This window comes from Falco cherrug, chromosome 12 (genome assembly GCF_023634085.1).
Source record: "Falco cherrug isolate bFalChe1 chromosome 12, bFalChe1.pri, whole genome shotgun sequence".
NCBI lineage: Eukaryota > Metazoa > Chordata > Aves > Falconiformes > Falconidae > Falco > Falco cherrug.
The window spans coordinates 5,253,710-5,275,546 of record NC_073708.1 but is presented as its reverse complement, the minus strand read 5'-3'; the positions used below and the strand labels follow the sequence as shown (position 1 = coordinate 5,275,546).

The 21,837-nt window shown below is 39.9% G+C and overlaps 1 protein-coding gene across 10 annotated transcripts in view; it reads left to right on the top strand.

The window, feature by feature from the left end:
• Window positions 1-7,269: 7,269 nt before the first annotated feature.
• RC3H1 (ring finger and CCCH-type domains 1) overlaps window positions 7,270-21,837 on the top strand; it is a 66,068-nt gene continuing 51,500 nt past the window's right edge. For 4 of the 10 annotated variants that reach the window (XM_055724779.1, XM_055724776.1, XM_055724783.1 and 1 more), the window contains exon 1: window positions 7,272-7,434. The gene's annotated coding sequence lies outside the window, so the exon portion shown is untranslated. Of the gene's footprint in view, window positions 7,435-21,837 lie in introns of all 10 variants that reach the window. The other 6 variants (XM_055724781.1, XM_055724778.1, XM_055724773.1 and 3 more) reach the window with 3 other exon arrangements.

The following is a 21,837-nucleotide window of genomic DNA, read 5'->3' as shown; positions in this document are numbered from 1 at the left end:
CCAAATCACCAAGTTTGAAAAAAATCTTACTTTATTAACAACAAAAGATAGCAATTTCTTTTTACAAAACCTGTGTGCTTTTTAACGAAGTTAAAAAGAAATATTTAATAGTTGGAACATTAAATTTAAAAAAATCTTTCAATGTTAGGATTACTGATGTAATTCTTTATGAAAATTTACCAGAAACAGATGAACATACACAACAGGAAAAAATTGTACTGTACATTTACATTTCAGAAATCTCTGAAACTGAATTGCTGGAATGGTGTGTAACAGCTTTTTAACCGTACAGTAATGACAGAGAGGAAACCTGAAAAGAAATTTAAAAGTGGAGGAGGAAATTCTTAGCAAAAAGGTAGGGTTTTGTGTGTGTGAGAATTTGCCTGTCAAAGTAGACGTGATAGGCAGAATGTGGAAAAAGAATAAAGGAAATTACAGCTATGATCTCTGAAAAATCATCTCAGCCTACCTAAACAAATTTGACATGCTTCCGCTGAAAATAACCTTTTTGTAAACTGCTGATCAAGCACATACTGCAGCTACGTGTTATAAAATTTATTTTTGTTGATAGGTCCCCTCTTCAAAAACCACTGAGGGATGAAATGTAAAAAATGTCCCCCTGCAATTACCTGAACAATACACTTTTAAAAAACTTCTAGAATTGAGATCTGAATAGCAGCTATTTGAGATCCACACCTATATAAAAACACCTAAACTTGCTTTACACAGTTATTTGTACGTTAGGATTAACTAAGGTTGGCCCTTTATTTTCCTGTGGGAACAGAGAGTCCCATTTGCTGGAAGATGCACTGGGGAATTCTTGTATCAGGCGTTCTCAAACCAAACCAGCGAACACTTCAAGTCTTTATAGGTGACACTAAGCAAGGACAACTCCAGGAAACCATCGGCATGTTTTCTTTTACTGCAGAAATGTGATGTGACTACAGAGACGTAAGACAGTCCCACTTTTTACTTGTAGTAAGAGTGCTCTACCTGGGAAATTTGATTGGAAAAATTACTCGAATAGCAGTTTACTCATAATGTCATTACTGTAGCTTGCACGAGTGTGGAGGATGCCTAAGGTCTAGTGGTCGGAACAGGATACCAGACCATGGGGTCTATTCCTCATCCTGTCACTGCTTGTTACGTGAACTTGAAAAGTTGCTCAACCTCTACAATTTAGCTTCCCCTGCAAAATGAGAGTAAGGCTAGGGTTTTAACACACAGCTAAACAAAAATACTGACTTGCTGTAGAAAACTCATGCTGACTGTATTGCCCTGCCAGTCCTTCATTCTTCACCAGTTTTACAGAATATGGGCAAATCTGCCAGAAAGAAATAAAAACTACATTGCTAATAGAGGTGGTTCTTGGTTTTATACACACACCCCAGATGGAATTCATAGAATGGTTTGGGTTGGAAGGGACCTTGAAAACCATCTAGTTCCAGCCCCCTGCCATGGGCAGGGACTCCTTCCACTAGACCAGGTTGCCTCAAGCCCCGTCCAATGTGGCCTTGAACATTGCCAGGGATGGGGCACCCACAGCTTCTCTGGGCAACCTGCTCCATTGGTTTACCACCCTCACAGTAAAGAGCTTCTTCCTAATAGCTAATTTAAATCTACCTCCTTTCAGCTTAAAAAAATTCCCCCTTGCCCTATTGCTACAGGCCCTACTAAAACGTCTGTCCCCATCTTTCTCATAAGCTCCCTTTAGGTACTGGCAGGCTGCTATAAGGTATCCCTGGAGCCTTCTGTTCTCCAGGCTGAACAACCCCAAGTCTCGACCTGTCCTCATAGCAGAGGGGCTCCAGCCCTCTGAGCATCTTCATGGCCTCCTCTGGACTTGTTCCAACAGATCACGTCCTTCCCGCGTTGGGGGCTCCAACATATAATTCTTATAAAATGTAATTTTCTTAATTCTTTATCACGTCAACTCATATGTTACTTTCTGAAGCTCAATAAAAGGCTGTTGTAAAATGTGATGCAATAATGTTATGAAGGAAAAGAACAAATTTCAACTTAAGTACCGCTGGAGGAAGGAAAGGAAATAAAGGGTCATGCTTCTGCTTTTTCTTGAGACAGAACAGAAAAGGAAATAAATCAAGGCACTAAAGTGCAAGATAAAGAGATGGCAGCACGTGGCACTTGGCAGAGGCTCTTGACCCTCCCGGGGGTCGGATTCAGAAGCCAAACAAATGGTTATTTCAGCAGAGGGCACCAGAACAACAAGTATGTGGTAGTGACTTCGAGTCGCTTTGCCCAGTGGGTATACTGGTTACACCGAGAATTCCTGTATTTTATAATGCTTCAAAATGTTTGTCATGCTGAGAGAGAGATGTTGCTGAATGACACTGGAAGCTCTGGGATTAAAGCAAACTAGGCAATTACATGTAAGCAAAAAGGCAGTAAGGAGTACCATGAGAATCTGTGGCACATATTAAGTCAGCATATTGCATCCCTAAATACCGGTGGGACAAGGAGGATAATGAGATGGGACAGTTAAGTGAAACTTCTAATGAGAAATCATCAAAGGGAAGTTTCTTACCTCCCTTATAATTTTTTTTTTTTTTTTCACAGCAACTGCAGCCACAGGGTATATTTACATAGTTTTTGCATTCCAAGCAGCCTGAAAACACAAATGTTATTAACTGCACTGTCATCCTGTAAATCTATTATGTATGGCATCAAAGAACTGCAAGAAGTTTTTAAACGGATCCGATAATGTTTGGTGGATTATACAGGACTATTTGCTTGTGCAAACTGAATGGCTGAGAGAGAAGCATTCATGGAGGAATATTAATTTTACACTTACGCACTTCACATTCCTTTAGATCATTCGGGCTTCTCTTGTATAAAGGATGTGGAGTGGCTGGAAGAAAATGGGCATATTACGAGCAATCCAAACCAAGTAACTTTGTTGTAATAGCAGACCGAGCAGGCCGAAGCTGTAACAAGCTGCAGCTGTTGTGAAGGACATATGCAAGGCCAAGAGAGACAAAGAAATCGTGTACTGGCAGAGAGATAAGAAAGCTGGACTATTAAGGAACTGCATACATAGGAAAGAGATAAAGAAGTTGGACGGAAAAATAAGAAAATAGAATGTCGAAACAGAATGTAGGCGAGGAGCATGGATACCACACCATGACCAATCATAGAGTGCAGAAGAGTGAATAGACAAGCAGCTTTAGCCTATTAGCGATCTAGAAGCAATGTGTGTGCTTTGTGCTAGTGTATAAATTGCTGTGTATCCCTTAATAAAGTGGCACTAACTTGATCACATTGGTCGTTTAAATTGTGTCTGAGCCTTCTGCATCAACAAAAGGAAATCTAAACTTCCTGTGTTATAGTCAAGATACTGAGCACGTCCTTCCACTCCGCTATCATTCTCTTATTAGTTTAAAATAAGCATATATAACTAGTTCTAAAAGTTGCATCTGAATTACATGGGCTTGGATGATATTCAGCATACTCATTAAAGAGTACTGGGGTGGTTTTTTCTATGATTACATTGGGTGGGTATGCTTCAGTCTTCTGCTTTTGTCAGTGGAATTTTATAAAAGTGTAGGAATTTTCAGTTTTCTTAACGTGACAGTCAAGCACACAAAAGTGCTAAGGGTTTTCTTTTTTGTTATCTGTTGGTTTATAAGATACATGCAAGAATCTTGGCTGTTTGAAATAACGAGGACCTTTTTTACATGCTTGCAGCCAGCTGGAAAAATATTTAATTCTTGCCTTTCATTCTGATATCACAGGTTTCAAAATGAGAAATTTTCCATTATTATCAGCTTTACAGGTCAAATAGATAACTAAAATAGAAAACTGAAATATGACCAACCCATTAAAAAAAAAGTATCTTTCTTTTTATGAAGACAGCTATTGTGCTACCACAGGTTTATATCAGTTTTATATGGAAAAAGTAATGTAAAAATTGAATCATGAGATGATACCATTTGACAGTTACACTGGTATTTTAGCTATTTCTTTCAGTCATACAGGCTAATATGGGGATTAATTTCTAATGTATAAACTGAGGAATGTTACTAGGGTGGCCACAAATCTCAAATCCTAGAACCATGCCTACATATTATCCCCTTTTGGAAGGAAAAAAAGAAAAGGGAATGGGAAATTGAGATGATATATTGTAGAATCAAACCTAATTATTGTGGGGGTTTAAAGACATAAAAGAACAATGTGAACAAGTGGAGATAAATTACAGCAGATTTAATAATGAGCTGAAATGAAATATGAAAACAGTAATCCTAAAAGCAAACACTGTTGTGTGTTTCATATGCTAAAGCAGTGTGTCATGCAAGAAAAATGCTGCATAACTGGAGAACATTTTAAAATAATCTAGGTATCTAGTGGGTCCAGGTCCCAAAGAGAGAAAAAGCTCATCTAAAATATCTGAACTTTTAAAATCCAGAATAAAGAATTAGAGGAGTGTTACTCTGCTGGAGGTCTAAAAGGGGTTTTGAGACTTACAGTACTCATCTTTGCAATGCTACTTTATAAGAACCATAGGTTATTTCAGATGCCACTTCCTTAAATTTAAACAATGCAGTACTGTGGTAAACTATGTCATAACACTGAATATTGTTGTTAGCCAGTAAATACTGGTAACAGAATGAAATGCTGAGGGAAAACACACCCTACCTGAAAATGAAAACCTTTCCGCAATATAGGAACCATATACAGGAACTAAGTATTAGGACTAGGTAGAAGTCTCCAGACTGAAGTATTAAAAACCAGACTAAACAAAACATCAGAATGATGTGTGGTGTACAGTCACTTGCTAGAAACTAGAAAGTAACAGGATGTCCTCAGACCTTCACCATTTCTAGTTTCTGCGACTTTGCAACAAAGGTCGCAAAGAATACCTAACATTTTAGCTCCTAGTGCCGTCTTCTGCACCTGAATGGGATACTAATAATTTCAATAAGGTTCACATTTCTAGTGTAACATTTAGGAGAGGAGTCTGCAAAAGATGGCAATTGCTCATTGAAAATTTTATGTGGTATGTACAGTTTTGGGTTAGAGTAATGGGATGAAGACAGTATTTAAATTGACCTAGAATAACATGCAGAGATATTGCTTAGTAGTTCATTTCCAAGAGAGAGGACTAATTAGATAGGCGTATAATGATTCACTTTTAAAAAAAATTTTTTTAAACAAATTATGCTGCAATTTGCCAATTGGTTATATAAAAGACTGTGCTTCAGGACAAAAACTGTTGCATAATTTATACAGTCATTAAGAACAAGTGGTATTAATGTTTCACGGGGGCATTGCAGGAAGTATTACAATGCCAATATAATGATAAAAATATAATACTGTACTAATCTGTAATCATCCCCAACTTCCGAATCTGGCTAGCTATGACATTCTTGATTAAATCATTCATTCAGGTATTTAACTGTGTATTGATGGTACGAAGGATTCTGATGCTTACAAACATTGATTGGTTTAGACTTCTGTTGGTAGACTGAAATCTTTCCTGCAAATCTCTTTGAAATAACGACAAAACAACCATAATGCTTAAGAACCACACTTCCATGTTAAATTTCCCAATTTCCACTTCTTTTGTAACTTGTATTAAGGCTCCCACTATGTTAAAGGTGGTCTTTGTAAATGTCTTAGTCTTCTGAGTTCATGAGATCCCAAATGCCCGTGAATAGGGCAAGAAAACCCTGTTCTCAGAAATTAATTTAATAGCTGTTTTTAGCACTGTTTTATTCAAGCACTGATCCTCAGTAAGCATTAAGCTTAAAAGTTTTGGTGGAAAAGACCAAATAGTAGAGAAAATGTCTTTAGCAAAACGATAGAAGTTACACATTAAGCTACTATGGCCACACTTATTGCAAAGTTAACATGAAAATCTGTCTACAATCAATACAAGAGTCAGAAACGAGAGCTAAAGATTAACCTCACCCTATGTAGTTTTTCCCTCCAGTCTAAGAGTCTAGCTCCGTGATTTGTTTCCATGGGTCCGTCTGCATGACATGACCCAGCTTCCTTTTGCAGGTTGCCTCAAGTAGCCTGGCTCTGGGCCTGGTTACTTCTGACCCGACATGGCCCTGTTTTAATTGTCTCAAGGTCATGTAGTCCTCTGCAGTTCAGATGTTGAACTGACAATGCAGCGCGTGCTGCTCGCAGCACTATAAAGCCTTCAGAAATGCAGCGCTCCCATACACAGCATCCCATACAGAGACCCCGCAGAGCCTCCAGCTGGGCATATGCATGATAAAATACCTGGGGAATAGGACAAGACCACCAAACGCCGTCTTGGTTCTTAAATTGGGAAATAAATTTGGATAAATCCATTAGTATTTTACACCAGAGTTCCTGTCCCCATAAAATAGGAATCAATTTGATGTTACCTTCAAATATCCTGATGTTTAATTAGCTCACCTAATGTTTTACAAGTATCAGTCAGTGTACGTGCTAACTAAATGCTGCAAGCCATTACAAATACTTGTATTTTATAACTTCATTTTAAAACTTCTTCAGTAGCCCAGCTGTACTTCAGGTACTGTGTGATCAAAGGAGCCCCAGCACATCTTACCTGAGGTGTTGGTTGAGACTGAGGATGAATTAAATGTGTCCTGCAGCAAAGCAAGCTATGAGGTAACCTTCTCCAGCAGCAAGCCCAACTCTGTGCCTTCCCAGGGATCCGGTGGGCAAAGCCGCAGGGTTTTGGCCTGCCCAGCCACCTGAAGGGAGAACAACCTTTGTATTTTCTTTTCCCTCTCTAAGCAATAAAATAAAACAACCCCAAGCTCTAAGGTTCGATGGCATGAGGCAACCACAGCGGGGAAGAAGGGGGGAACCGCAGTGTACAGCGAACAGAGAAGGCTCCCACCCTGCCGTGGGCACTTGAGGGAGAGAAAATGGCGGGCTGGGGACTTCGGGAGGCTGTCAACACACGGAGACCTTCTCAGCCTACGCTTGTCGTATGCACAGCCACAACCTCGACCCCGTGGCCTGGCTGCGGCCGCCCTTACAGCTAACGAGAGGAGGTGAGGCAGCGAACAACCCACCCGAACAGCGAGGGCGGGCAGCGGGGAGCAGCCACCGTCCCAGATGGGAATGGAGAGCAGCCGACGGGGGACAGCATCCCCGGCCAGAGCGCGGCCCCCGCCGTACCCGGCCCGTGACTCGGCTTTTTTGCCCGGTCCCGCCCCGCTTGGCGGCGGGGGGCGGGCGCAGGAAGGGGCGGGCGGCATCGGCGAGGCGGTGCAGGGAGGCAGGCAGGCAGGCGAGGCTGCCGACGCACAAGATGGCCGCTGCTGCAGTGGCGGCGGTAGAAAGGCGGCAGGCGATGGCGGTGGGGGGACCCCGGAGCCTGCGGGTGCTGGAGCAGCAGGGCACTGCGGCCACCCCCGTGTGTCGTAGCTGAGGGGGTCGGTGGCCGCTGCCGGGAGCCCGGCCCGTGTGGTGAGTGCGCCGTCTTCTTTATGCTCCGCTGCCGGGTGCCGCTGCGGGGAGCGCAGAGCCTGGGGTGTGGGGAACAATGGGGCTGTCCTCAGGGGCGCCGGCGGGGGAGAGAGGGCTCTGCCTTCCCTTCCCGGGGAAGCGTGACGGAGGGGCAGACGGTGTGCTTGCCTGTGGGGCCTCTTCTGCTGCCTGCCTCGCTAGGCCTCAGGCTTCTACCAGGCTCGATTTCTGAGCGCCCCGGGCAGGGAGGGAGGGAGCGAGCTGCGGAGGCCGCCATCCCCGGTGCGGGAGAGGCGGAGGGGGTGGGGAGGGCAGGGACCGGGCTGGGGGGTGGGGAGAGGCAGCATCGCCTCAGGCTACGGCGGCGAAGGGACAGGCGGCTTTTGTGTGTGGCCTGCGCCTGCTGTTGTTTTCCCAGCGGCTCTGCGCGCCTGGAGAGAAGAGAAAACTTCGCCCCCCCTCCCGCCTTGTCGCCCTCGGCCCGGTTAGAAGCGGGGGCGGCGGTAAGGCCAGAGTCCCGCGCTGCTCGCGGCCGGGTGGGCGCACGCCCCCGCCCCGGGCTGTCGCTCTTTTGTCTGTGGCGCCTGAGGGAAGAGCGAGGTGTCCCCCGGCCTCCCTCTGCCCGGGGAGAAACCGTGATAAAACCAAACAGAAACTCCGCTTACTTTCACTAGTTTCTCACTCTGGAGTTCGTTGGTTTAGCTGTTGGATTAGCAGGGTGAGGATGGGTAGGGTTTTTATCCGGGAGTGCGGTGTTGGTGTAGCTGCTATTTAATGTGTTTCGGTGGTTGGGAATGTCTTGGTGCTAGTTTTTGTCCTCAAAAGCCATTGTGAGGCCTTGTGCCGTTTTGAAACGGAGAACTGATACGGGTTTTCCTAGGAACTGAGAATATTTAATTTTCTGCGCATGTATGTGTGCCTTTTTTCTCAGAGTAGCTCTTACTATTTTTATTATTTTCCATCTATTTCGCTTAAGTATGAATGAAAAATCTGTCCCTCCGGTGGTAGCTGCTGTTTTCTGTGTGTTTTTACTATTCTGAAAATGGCTGAAGTGAGGAAAAAAAAATTAATTACAAAAATAATTACAAAGTTCAAAGTCACCTGGACTGTTGCAGACCTGCTTTAATCATTGTAACTGGCTTAGCAATGCTATCTTCTAATGACTGCTTGGAAGAGACATGCAGTTGTTAAATTCAGCATTTAGTATTTATTCGTGTCATATAGCTATAGAGCTGTCAACACAGCAATACTATGAAGCAGAAACTAATGTATTCCTAAACCTAACTTTTTTACCCCCTTCAGGCTTATAAGGATGTGGAGGGCATGAATCTTATCAACTACAAATGTCAGTATTTCCATGTTTGAAGTGAATGATTCTAGGAAGAGACTTCATAGTTGTATAAATAACCCAGCGTTCCTAGGAGGAGTGTGTACCTTATTGGTGGTTTCTAAGCTTCACCAGTAGCACCGCAGCTTGCTTCAGTCCATTAACACACAACGTTCATATGAAATTATGGTTTCCACTAACATATAGAAGCAGCTGTTACTGGTTAGGAACCTTTTCTTTTCCTCGCAATAGCTTGTTGCTTTACTTTCCTGGCCTACAAGAGGTTCTGTCAAAGCAGACAGCTTGACAGGCTGCTTTGAGGAAAATGTAGAAACACAGGTATCATCGGTGCAGTCTGTTTTGACAACCAGAGGCTTGAGTGGTGTGCTTGTCAATCGCTTTTGAGCAGCAGTACCCTTAAGTGGAGGTGAGTGGGAAGTTACTTGTATGTTTTCTGGTGGTTAGTTGGGTTTTTTTGGCAGCTTTGTATCCAAGCTTGCTTAATTTAAAGCAAAATATTTTAGAAATTTATGAGATTTTTGTATGCTGATGATTTTTAAAATGAATGGTCCAATGAGCAGATGAATGTATGAATCCAGAAACTGCATACATTAATATGTTGGGGTTTAATTTACAGGCATCTTGGGACATGTATATTATTATATAAAAGTGGTCATGCTGAAGCAGATGAACAGAAATTAACAGGATTGCTTTCGGAAACTTCTGCCATGTTGTCAGTGATTCACCAGCAATCTGGGTGGAAACCATTATCAGTCTTGTTGAATTAAGCATTGCAAGAGCTGAGATTCAGTGAGTGTATGCTAAAATATTGGCTTAATTTCTTTATATGTTGTTCAGAGGTCTCTAGTGATGCTGATGGTGGTCACCTTTTGGTAATGATAGTAAAGACTGATGTCCCATTTTATTTAGGGTCTGTATGTCAGGACTAACCAGTGCTATAAAATGTTGTTTCATGATACTCTGGAAATAGACCTTTCACATTCTGTAATATTTTAATAATATGAAGGATAATTACCACCTTTTTTTTTTTTAACTCCACCCAAGAAATCATACGGTTTACAAGCTGAATACCTGGCAAAAATGGTTCATCCATTTGAAAGAACTTGTGGAGTCGTAGTTTTCAAACAGTATGGAGCGTAAAGCTGAACTAGAAGGAACGAACTCACCTTCATTCAGGCTCTCAGACTTCCCAAACATCTCAAAATAGCTATGCAGCAGCTGCTCTGATGTACCTTTTAAGCAGATGACCCTTTATAAAACCTTTTTAATTTTTTGCAAAGCCTGCTCATTGTTTAAGTTTCTTCCCCAGTGGATTCACTGAATCATTTTTCATGTGAAATCCTATATGTGGTTTTGTGGTGATTCTTCCTGTACCCCATACATCGGATAGCTGGTTGCTGGAGCATCCCAAGTAATATTGGCTGTTAGGCAAAAAAAATTCTGACTCAAAGTTCATGAGAAATAAGCCATAGGGAATTTGTATTTGGAAGTTAATGCCTTGGACTGTACTTGGTAATGAATACAAAACTTATTATATAGGAATAAAGATATAATGTGCTTCTGTTGTGAAAGATCATTATGTAAACATCCTGCACCAGCTGAAATTTCAGTGTGACCTTCAAGATTCTGTGTAGGCTATATTACAGTAATGCAGTCTGAAGTCTGTGGACTCACCATAACTGAGAAAGAAAACCACAAATATTTACTTCTGTTGTGTTACTTTCCTTTCTGTACAGAGATATTCCACAGTGCATGCTGAGTTAGGTGCAGTTCCCATCACTTAGTTCGACCACTTGTTTTTCTCGGTAATTGTGTCTCTTGATGATTATCTTTTGCATCAGTTTCATTTTCATGGTTACCAGTATGGTAAAAGTTGAAATAGTATTAGATTTCAAAGGGCTAACAGATTTCTAATGAGTTTTTTTTATTTGTGGAAATGCGTAATGGGCAAGAAGGTGCAAAAGTCCTATCAGCTTACTGTAAATAGATTTTTCTGATACAAAAAGACACTCTGATTAAAGTGCTTGAGGAAATAATTTTCCTGTCAACTGTACAGTGGCAAGATATTGTGTGCTATGAGCTGGAGAAGGAAGGGACTTTTGTGATAGAAATACCAAGATTTCTAAATCATTTGTTGCAAATTTATGTTGTCAGAAGCAGCGCTGGTTGTGCACTGTTCTATGTGGAAATTTGTAGAGGAGTGTGTTTTGTGCAAGTGTTGATGGGTGTCACTGTCCCTCCTTTGAGATTTCTTTCTAATCATTGAGAAGGGAGGCAGCTACATGTTGTCTAGGTCAACTTCTGGCAGGTAGAGATGGCTTGTTAGTTACATCAGCACCATACTGAAGAACTCTTACGCATGCAGACTTCCAATAGTTTGTGGTAAGACTGGCAGAATAACTCGTGAGTAGGTATTACTGGTGTGTTTGAGAAGGTACTCTTGGCTGTGGTGGCTCAAGCTTGAATTGATATGAGCAAGACACTTGCATTATGCATATAAAAAAACGTCGTATTGCCTAATTAGCAGCATCCTCTGAGCACCAGCCATTGACATCTGGAAAATCTGAAGACAAACATTAATTCACATAGAAAAAGGACCTGGACAACCTTTGCAGACTTTTACATGAAAGCTTCTGCTCAGCATGCTGGGTTGTAGGTTCTTTTTTTTTCTTTTCTTTTTTTTCTTTCTTTCTTTCTTTTTTTTTTTAAGTAGGCACAGGGAATGGATCTTGGGAATCATAAGGACCAGGTGTTGTAGAATAATACGGTTCTCTCAATTGATTGTGTGCCTTTACCTATTTGGTACAATGTTAGCTACACTGTTAAAAAAAGAGGAATTATTAGGAACATGGAGAAAACTATCTTCATATGACAGGAGGTTGGGAGGAGGAGAGGGGAGGCAAGGGAAGAGGACTGTTTTGACAGATCAAAGAATACAAATTGTCCTGTTCTGCAACAGAAGAAATGGTGGATATGCAGTTAAACTGAAAAGTAGTGTCAGTGTGGCTGAAAGAAGGAATAGATCTTTCATTTGCTTCACATAGATTGTGGCAGAGGTTACAATGTAATTTGAGGCAAAGAACACAGAAGAGAGTGTGTCAGGTAATACTGGGGTGAGTCCCGAGTTTAGCATTACAAAAACTGGACAGTTTATTGACAATTATTAATTCCAGCCATGAAGTCACTAAAATAGCCATAAGTGACATGTTCTTCTTGCTGTATAAATCCCTCTCACTGCTGACATTTTTGCAAAAAGTCTTGCAAAACCACTTTTTTTAATCATTCACATAAAGTGTTATTTCTCAATTGCACAAATATTTGGAGTTTGGGGAGTGCATTTTATGTTAATCTGAGACTTCTGTAGCTTCAGCTACGAGACAACTGAAGAAACAAAGTGTGTGGAGTAGCTGAAATAACTGAAATGCCCTAATCTGGAAGAATCTAGATCTTGCAGGTGGCTTCTCATTTCTTTAGTTTGTTTTTTGTTTTAACAAGGATAGTCTGGTGGTCTTGTACTATGCCAGTTTAATAGGTGTTTTTAGAATGATCTAATTAACTACTGTTTAAAAGCAGGCTGTTAATCTTAATGTAAAATCTGGGCATTGCAAATGTTGTTATTTTTCAGGATGCTTCTGTGTTTATCAGACCCTGTCAGGATAAACTCTAAAGGTTGAGATATGGTTGGTTTTAAACCTGTTGTTAGTAATTAAATTCTGGTTGATCAGCTGGTGTAGCAGTAGTGCTTGTAGCCTGGTTCTAAAGGTCTTCTCAGAACTTCATCCTGAAATAATTTCTAGCAATTGCTTCAGCTCAGAGGATGAGCAAATTGGAAGTTTTTCAATTACGACTTTTAACTTCCTTACTGTTTTGAAAGGAGACATCTACTAGGGTAGCAGAGATCTTGTCTATTTATTATGCATTGAAGGTCTTCAGGGACGTGCAGCTAATTATTTTTTGATAAATTGTGGCAGACAGTGTTGGTCTCCAGCTCAAATTTAAGAGCAGTCTTTTGGGCAAAAGGAGTGAGGTTCAGGGAAGGTATAAAAAAAGTGAATTAATAGAAATTCATGCCAAGGGGGATGGTTTTAATTACCTCCTTATTAATAACCAGCTTCTATGGAACACTCCTAGTGTTCAGTAGCATTTAACTTTCTCTGTGCTTTGTTTTTAGAGTAAACATTATTCATATTGTCCTAGCACTCTTCACTTTTTATAGCAGTTGTACTTGACTAACTCTTCCATGTTTTACTACAGTGACTGCAATAAAAATGTCCTTCAAAAGTGAGTGAAATAAAACTGTACTGTTGACTGACTTCTCTTGTAAGTCACATTGTTTCAGCTTGTTGTTCCCCCCTTCCCCCCTTTGTTATCAGTTTAGAATGGAAGTCCTTCAGCTACTGTTTGATGTTAAGAACTGTACAAACAAGTGAAAGTGTTAAGGCTTCCTTATCCAGTGTTTGTATCGGTTGAATCTGGTACTCAAAGTATGGCAAGAAAAAATTGTTTTGTGCCTTTCATTTCATTTTTTTTTGAATGCCATGCCAAGATGCAACAACCAAAGGAGAGACTTCGAAATGAATGACCACTGTATTTGAAAGAAATTGTAGAAAGTGAGTTTCATTAGCTTACGTGACATTCTGAAATAGTGACATGTTGCATAAGCATTATTTTATGACTTAGTAGTTCTGGTGTTACGCAGGCCTAATGATAATCAAATCTCGTGTTTCTGAATGTAAGCTGTTGTCTGGGAGGCTCAGTAGAAAAATTTCCCCTGCCTTTACAAGTGAATGTTGTGCTAATGAAATCTTGAAAAAGCTGACCATGCGTCCAGTGAAGCAATCATCTCTGTGATGTTTCACAGTTTAAAAGTCCTATTACACCTCACAGAAATCAAGGCTGGGTTTTGTGCCACAGTGAAGTGCTCTGAATGGTTTGAGGAGATACAAACCAGCAAAATACTGTCCTGCTTCAGATGGGAGGTGTGGAAGAAAGAGTAGGAGTGTATCCATACTGTGAGGAAGTCTCAGCCTCTGCTCTCTATAAGTGAAAAATCTTCACAGTAATGTAAAACATATTTTCTAGCTTGGTTTAGGTAGGTATTTCTTGAGTTCTTATAGAGCTGTTAAGAAATCAGCTTTACGTGGCATTTGGGCATTTGTTTTTAGACGTGTCTGAGGAGCTCAGGGGTTTAGATGCTATGTACCAAATTGACAAAGTAGCCTGTTGTAAACAACAGAACCAATTCATCAAATTCAAAAGATCTTGATGAATAGTTGTTTATTGTAACTGAAATTCTCATTGGTCACCTGCATTGTTGCTAAGTATTGTGTGGGTAGACATTAAAATTAAAAAAACTTTGGAAGCTGGAAAATTACTAGCTCTTACTTAGTAACTCCAGAAGGACAGTTGTTCTTAAATCTTGCTTGCTTTTTAAACAGAATGTAGATTTTGTTTAAAAAACAGATCAGAACAGGGCAAAGTGTCACAAATCACTAAAGCAGTTACAAAGAAATACCATTCTCCCATGCATCTTTTTAGACTTGGAATTAATTTTCTGTAAGGAGTCCTTACTACTTCGCTTGCTAAAATGCTGATTTCTTGTAGGATGTTTTTTTCCTGGATCCATGGGTGTCTTCACTTCTCCAATGATCTTTCATTCTGTGGTATTGGCTCCTTTCCTTCTAAATGCATTATTGTTGTTGTTTTGGGGTTTTTCAAATTTTGGTCTGATACGAGCCAGTATTCAATTCAGCTAGCTAATGCAGGTAACAGAGATGGCATGTTGCCTATAAATTTCATTGCTTTGACCATTCAGACATGCATGATGGGCTGTTTGGATAATGGAGCAACTGTGGGACTCTTTGTTCTTGGACTTTACTGGCGACTATCAAAACGTCACTGCTTCCTCTGGAACTGGTGAGAAGCTAGGGAGCATTGTTCATGGTGCACTCCCTCGTGACTACTTTGGCTGTTGCTGTAAATTTGACAGGAGAAAGATAAAAATAAGTTAGGCTTAACTGGCTTGATGGAATGGACTGGGTAAGTTAAACCAGAGGCTACAACTTGGGCTGTCCTTCCTGTTCGTGAGTCACTCTCCTGTTTAATTGCATGAAAAGGCCTCCTGTAGAATTAATTAAAAGAGAAGTCTTAGTAGTGCTGTAAAAAACTTTAGTTAAAATGGTGAATGTTAATTTTAGTCTTCCCTGTTTAACCAGGCCTTAAGGATGGAAGCCTGGACACTGTAACTTCTTTGTAGGTGATTCATACAACAGATGGAAAGAAAATGTTATTCAGGGAGGTGAGAATCGGTTAAACTTCAGTTGCTTGGAGTAGTCCAGCCTGTTTTAAATGTGACTGTTTTGTTGCCAGTTGTTGGATTCTGCAGAAGAGGTGTGAACTATCAGGGTTGTCCTCTGGACTTGCTAATGCTTGTGTGCGTTGTTTGTCTCCTGTATTAAATCATGTTGTGACTTCTTTCTCAAGACATCACTTCTGTGATACCTTTGTGCTGTTTACCTGGTGTGTTGTACTTTATACAGAGCCTTTTCATGACTTGAACGTGGCTTACTTTACAATTCCCTCTGCTTTTCTCTACTAAATCATCTCTTCCATTTGTCAAGTTTAAGGACGTATTTGTGTTAAGAATTTTCACGGAGACGGATAATCTGTTTTGCATTGACGAGTGTGATTCAGTGCACAGAAAATGCTCTAAGTAAGGCTTGACTCTTTGGAAACAGTCTAAATTATCAAATCTCTTTGGTTTTTTTGTAAGAGTAAGAGGCTGCCTATTGATAACAGTAGGTAACTGGACGACTTGTCAGAATGCATTGGGAAACAGCTTTTCAGTTTTCCCTTCAGTGACACTGCTTAGCATTTTACTGGTGACACTGGACATAGTCATAAAACTTCTGTCGGAGGGCAAAAGAGTTGTTATTTTTATTAGTAAAATAATAAAGTGAAAGACTGCGGACAAAGCTCTCCTAAGGACTTTTCCAGAAGGCAGGAGGGTGCAGCCCAGTTGGTACTTTCCAAGCTAAGGACCTGTTTTGTATTAAGTCACCTTTGGTGGCCAGCTTGGATTTTGCGAGTAGCATTTCTCTCAGCCTCCTGTTTTGAGGGCTGCTGGTAAAGAAGGGCAGACTTCTGGTTAGAGCAAGAGAGATTTGGTAGCAGAGACTTGACAGCTTTGTGGCTGCAAAGCAAAATAAATTCCATAGATTAGACTTGTACTAAATGTCTCCCTTTTAATTATTACCAGAATTAAGAAGACTTATCTTCTCGCTGAGCACTGTAATTTTTGCAGAATAGGTTCCTGGGGAGGGGGGAATACTTGGCAAAATTTTAATCTCTCCTTAATGTGTGATGTTTCCTCTCATGTCTGTACCATTTGCAAAAAGGAAGGAATAAAAATAAGGCTAGTAAGAGGACATAAAAACTGGAAAGTCAGGCTTTTTTGTGTTTATTCCTGTACCAGGTGTATTGGAAATTAATCAGGTGGGTTATTCTACATTAAGTGTTAGTGTCTGCATTGTAGTTCGTGGAAATTAAATATTTCCCCCCCTGGTTTTGAAGTCTGAGGATTTACGTGGCTTCAGCAAGCAGAGAGATTTGTACTTGGCTTTTCTGGTCACTCCTTTCTCAGTGGAACTTCTCAGTCAAATGTTTATAACAAAGTACCACACAAGGACTGGGCGGGGATGTCTCTGGGTGTGTTTCTGGGGAGGAATTACGTGATCAGCCGTTTTTATGTGGGTTTTCAGCTTTGCTCCGCCAGTTTAGAATAGAACAACTTGAACTCTGTCAAGCTGAAGCTTGGGCATGATGTAGATGATTTCAGGACATACCAGGAAGAAAGGCATCCCCAGAAATGCTTGATACCGGTTAAGTAAATTATACATCAGTATTTGAGGATGTAATGACGCGGCTATTGCATTAGGCGCAGCATGATGAGAATGGGGTGTGGTGTCAGTATTACTCACTAGGTATTAAAATGATCACAGGCGTATTTTCTTTTATGTAAAACCTGAAGAGGGGGGAAAAAACCCAACACATTCCACTGTATCTTCCTGTGAGTAATACCTGCATTCACCTGATACATAAAAATGCTATTTGTCCTTTCCCCAGGACAGGGGAAAAAGAAAGCCTTAGATGGGTTCCTTTGCCAGTTCATGTGACAATAGTTGGGAGCCTTCAGGAAGGGGAAGTGAGTGACAGCAATCCCTTCCTTCAAATACATCTGATAATTCATTAATGTAATTTCAGAACTTATTGTAGCTTTTGAGAAGTGGGAATAGAATCAGTCATGTTGATGTGACGAGCTGGTCTGTGAGTTGTCATTACAGAATGAAAATTGACAGCAAGCCTTTGAAAATCCAGTGACTGCAATATGCTAATAAATAAATTTAAATACTTTGTTCTTGGTAGGTTTTCAGTATTAAAGTAATTCCCAGTGCAATTATGAGGGCTTCAATAGTTACGTTACAGGTGGCTTTGGTTTGCAGATTTTGAGAATTTTCTTTTTTTGATTTGTTTGTCATTCAGTTTTAGCTTACTGCCATTACTTTTATTCCCAAAACAGTGAGTGGCTAAATACAGGAATGTGTAAAGGGATGTTGAGTGCATGGGTAGTAAGATGGTTTCAATGCCTAGTTTTCCCTTCCTATGCCTTATGTATTTAGATACCTGCTGTTTAATCAGGGGCTTATACAACACAAGACAGAAGGATTTTTAAATGATCAAGACATGTAAATATTATTGCCTGTGCAAGGCTTGCTTGGCACTTACGCTGGCTTGGTCTGCACTAGTAGAGGTGTGTTTCGCAGCTAAATGCATCGGTTTTATTTTAAGACTAAAAGAAGAAAATTTTAAAAATAGAAGTAACTTTCCATGTAGTCCATGTGTGCAGTAGCTGTAAAACATCAGATACGCTCTGAGTACGGGAATAGGTAATATTGCAGCCAGGGTGTGTGAAGGCTTGAACACTTGCAGTCTCAGAGCAGTCTGTGATGCTGTACCTGTTAAAAGCTCTTGGTGGGCTGTGGCTGTTTCAAGGAGGAGATTGTTAATGGAAGTTAAAACACCCAAATTAAGTATAAAGATGCTTGGCTGTGCAGATACTGTTGTTTTGTTGGGGTTTTTTATTAGCTTCCAGTCCTTAGGTTTTCATGAGTTAGGTCTAATCTGTGAAAAATGTTCATTAATAGTTTACCCTTTGCTTTTTAAAAGGTAGGGTAGTTCAGTATGGTCTGGAGAACTATATACTTTTTACTGATAGAATTCTAGCAATAGTCTATAGGTTGTGTCCTATGTATGTTATATTTTACCTCATTCCAGTTGCTGATGTAGTTGTGATATTTTCAGTGATTAATACATCTTTTAAGACTTAGCATTATGAATTGGGAATGAGAAAATTGTTTTTCATAGACCGTTCCATTTAGAAAAAGCTTCTTGCAAAATAAGCAGTAAATAAGAGAACTTTCTTCTAAAAGACAAAATTACATATCTGGAATAGAACTGTTTTTATAAGTCCAGAGCAACAAAATTCATCAAGTTGGCAGTGGATTTTTAATAGAAACTTCCCAGGAATATTTTATTTTGCCCTCTTGCTTGGATGATTTTCAGGTTATGTAACTTTAAGCTTTTATAAGTAGGGTTATAATTCAAAACCTGTTTTTAAGAGGATGTAAGATACTCTTCTCCCCCCCCCCCCCCCCCCCCCCCCCCGCCCCATTTTCCATTTGAATTCAGTCTCCTGCCAAAAATAAATATACCTGTTATCCATTATTGATAGGAGAATCAATGGGATGTTGGAGGTTAGGCTTTTTTCTCTTGTACATGACTATCTTGCATTGTTTGCTATATTAAATAATTAAAAAAGAAAAAAAGAGCAGGAGCTTTCATTTTTGTGGTTAAGCTCTGAGATGTTTGTTATTGGTTAAGAGTAGGTGTTTAATGGAAACCCTGAGATGAGCCTTTTGTTTCCACTCACTAAAACCACGAATACTGTTTTTAATGATCTTGTAAAGCTGTAAAGAAAAGATGCTATTTTTATAAATCTGGAAGGTGAGACTAACACCAAAGCAGCAAAATATTTAAGTGGGTCTTTTTTTCTTATAATTGAAGGTTACATGAAAAGTCTCATTCAAAAGGAGTACCTTGCCCCAGGCTATTTCAGGCCTCTGGAACTGCTCTTTTTAGCATGCTACAAATTGAATCACCGGGTGCCAGTAGCATTTGAAGCAAATGAGGCTCAATTACATTCTGAGTCAGAAGTACCTGAATTAACCTGCTTTTCAGCAACTGTCGTGTGACTTCTCCTACAAAGACTTTAAGGCCTGTGTGAATAGTAATGTAACACTACTTAAAAGTGATGAACAGGTTTGTCCATGCTGAATAGTGTTTGGATTTTTACGACGAAACTATGCTCAGAGGTGTGGAGAAAATCTTGAACAGTATGTTGACTAGCTAATTTATTTTTTTAATGCAACTGTTAGAGCTGAAACTCTTCAGGCTCGGTGCCATTTCTGCAACAAGCTGCCTCTTAACCTTGGATGACTTGAGAGCTTTAGTGTAGACTAGGTTATGTTATTAAAACACAACTGCAGCCTGTGTCATGGAAACAAGCAGAATAGTCATCTGTGAAATTTGTGTTCTTTATCTTGATATTCCTGCTATTATTACCAGTGAAGCTACTACACTGCTTGCCAAAGGAGGATATCTGGCTTAGTTTGGTCCTTTTAAACTATTTTCCTATCAGCTGTTGTACCATTTACATGAGTGCTTCTTTGTTTGCAACTCTTAGTTCTGGGAGCAGTAAGAAAACTTTGGGACTGCTACAGCATTTTCATTTTTAGATAGCACTTTGCTCAGTGCTGTAACCATGATGAGCTGAAAGGATGGCTTTGACTGTATTTGCATGACTTGCACTGTCAGGAAACATTGGTTAAATGTAGGGCTGAAGCATCATTTTTGAAACATGGATTTTGAGGTGGATTTAGTATGAAGGAACAATTCCACAGGTTGTTATTCCTTGAGTTCCTTATTCCATGTCACCTACCCTCATCATTCCAAACTGTTAGTCTAGTTATCCTCATTGTTAGGATTGTTTAATAGCATTTAAATGTGTAATTAAATTTTAGCCAATATTTTAGATGGCCTTCATTAATGAAGACACATTTAAAAATCTGTGTTGCCCTGGTTGAGCCTAAATAAGCTGCTCAGGAAATTACACCGAGAAACGTGACAAATCTGTGTTGATCCTCAAAGAAATGTTGTTGAAGTTTCCCTTTTTTTGTGCTTCCCCCACTCTTTCCTTTATGTTTGCAGGACTGCTTGACCTTTTAACAGATCTGGAACAGCTTTTGGAGCCAGTCAGAAGCTAATGTGGGAAGGAAAATGATTTTGTTTTGACAGGCTTAGATCCCTGGTGTACACGACACATGTTGGGTCTAGAGCTGGCACAAGAATACTTTCCGAGAAGCTGTTTCCTAACTTGCCCCGCTGTAAGCCATGCACGAAATGGTACTGAAAATGCCAGATAGGTAAAACTTCATTATCCGTCTTCATTGGTGGTAGAATGAAAACTTAAGTCTGGATGTTTCAATCCTCGCAAGGGTAAGATGGTTAACCAATGTTAGCTTGTGATAAGCAATGCATTTGTCATCTGCTGTCTTAGGAGAAGAGATTCTGTTGCTGTGGCATTACATTTCATCTGGAGTTAATACTGTAATCCTATACTATACTCTAATATATTATATATGATGTAATAATATACTGTAATAATAAAAATAATAAAAAGTTAATACTGCAGACAAGAGTTTGTAAGCTCCTAGGCCTTGTAGGTACTGGCTGTGATTTGGTCTTTGTTTACAGCTTGGGTGTTTTCACGAATCTTTTAACAACTCTCTAGTTCTAGACAGGATGAGTGTAGCTAGCCTTAAGTTGTCTCTCTGGGAGACAGATGGAGAAAACCTTGATTAGCTTCTATCAGCAGCTCCACAGTCTGCCTACCTCTGCTTTTTGGAAGTGGTTGTTACGACTGCAGTGTTGTGGTAAGCAGAACAGTATTTTGACAACTGTTTTCAAATGTGCATCTTTTCTCTGAAGTTGATGGTGCCATGCAGTTTTTTACTAACATAGAAGTGATACCACGAGATTGACTGAACAGATGCCTGAAGTAGAGGAGCTGAATTCTTGAAGCTGATATAGGTTAATAATTCTGTCTCAAAAATCATTGAAAGGAGGATCTAACTGGGTATAGAATTATTATAAGGCTCAGGGAGTGAAAAAACTTTGTCATTGTGAACTCTGGCTATGGTGAAATGTATGTGCCAGCAAACTGCTCCATTGCCTTTTTAAATAACACCACAGTAGCCTAGAGATTTTTTTATATACAACATAGAATAAGAGAAGCTTTCTTGTGATTATAATGTGTTTAAAAAACAGGCAGATGAGCAACTGCATTGGTAGTTTCACTTAAAAATTCATTTGTTGTTTTCACTACTTTTGGATGACTTTGTGCTTTTATTAAAAAGATCTTCTTGATGTTTAAGTGCAATCTTCCAAAACAAATTGCTCTGAAGGTAAATAGAATAACTGAAACTTTATATTAGAGTACTGTTATTTAAACAGTTGTTAACATGAAGCTGTTTGACATCTATTTTTTTTAAAATGGGGGCAGCATCTACTAAGTGACAAGAAAAAGCACCTGTAAATCAAATAAATTAAAAGGGAGAGGGGGGGGAAAAAGAAACATTAAAGAGGAAATTCTGAGAGTAAGTTTTCAAATGGACACTTAAAATATTTGTTTTCTGAATACCTGTGGAGCTTTATGTAAAATAGGATTTTACGTTTTACACTTTGAATGACTCACTGAAATAGAAGCCTCTTCTTTCCTATGCTTGGCAGTAGCATTTATTTTCACTTAATGCTGCTCTTAGAGTATATTTCAACATTTCCTTACTACTGCACCTGGAATTTTGGACATATGAGGTTTGTTTTTTTTTAAATTACTAGGCACTTTGAAAACAAAAACACTTTTGGGAGGCTGAATAGTA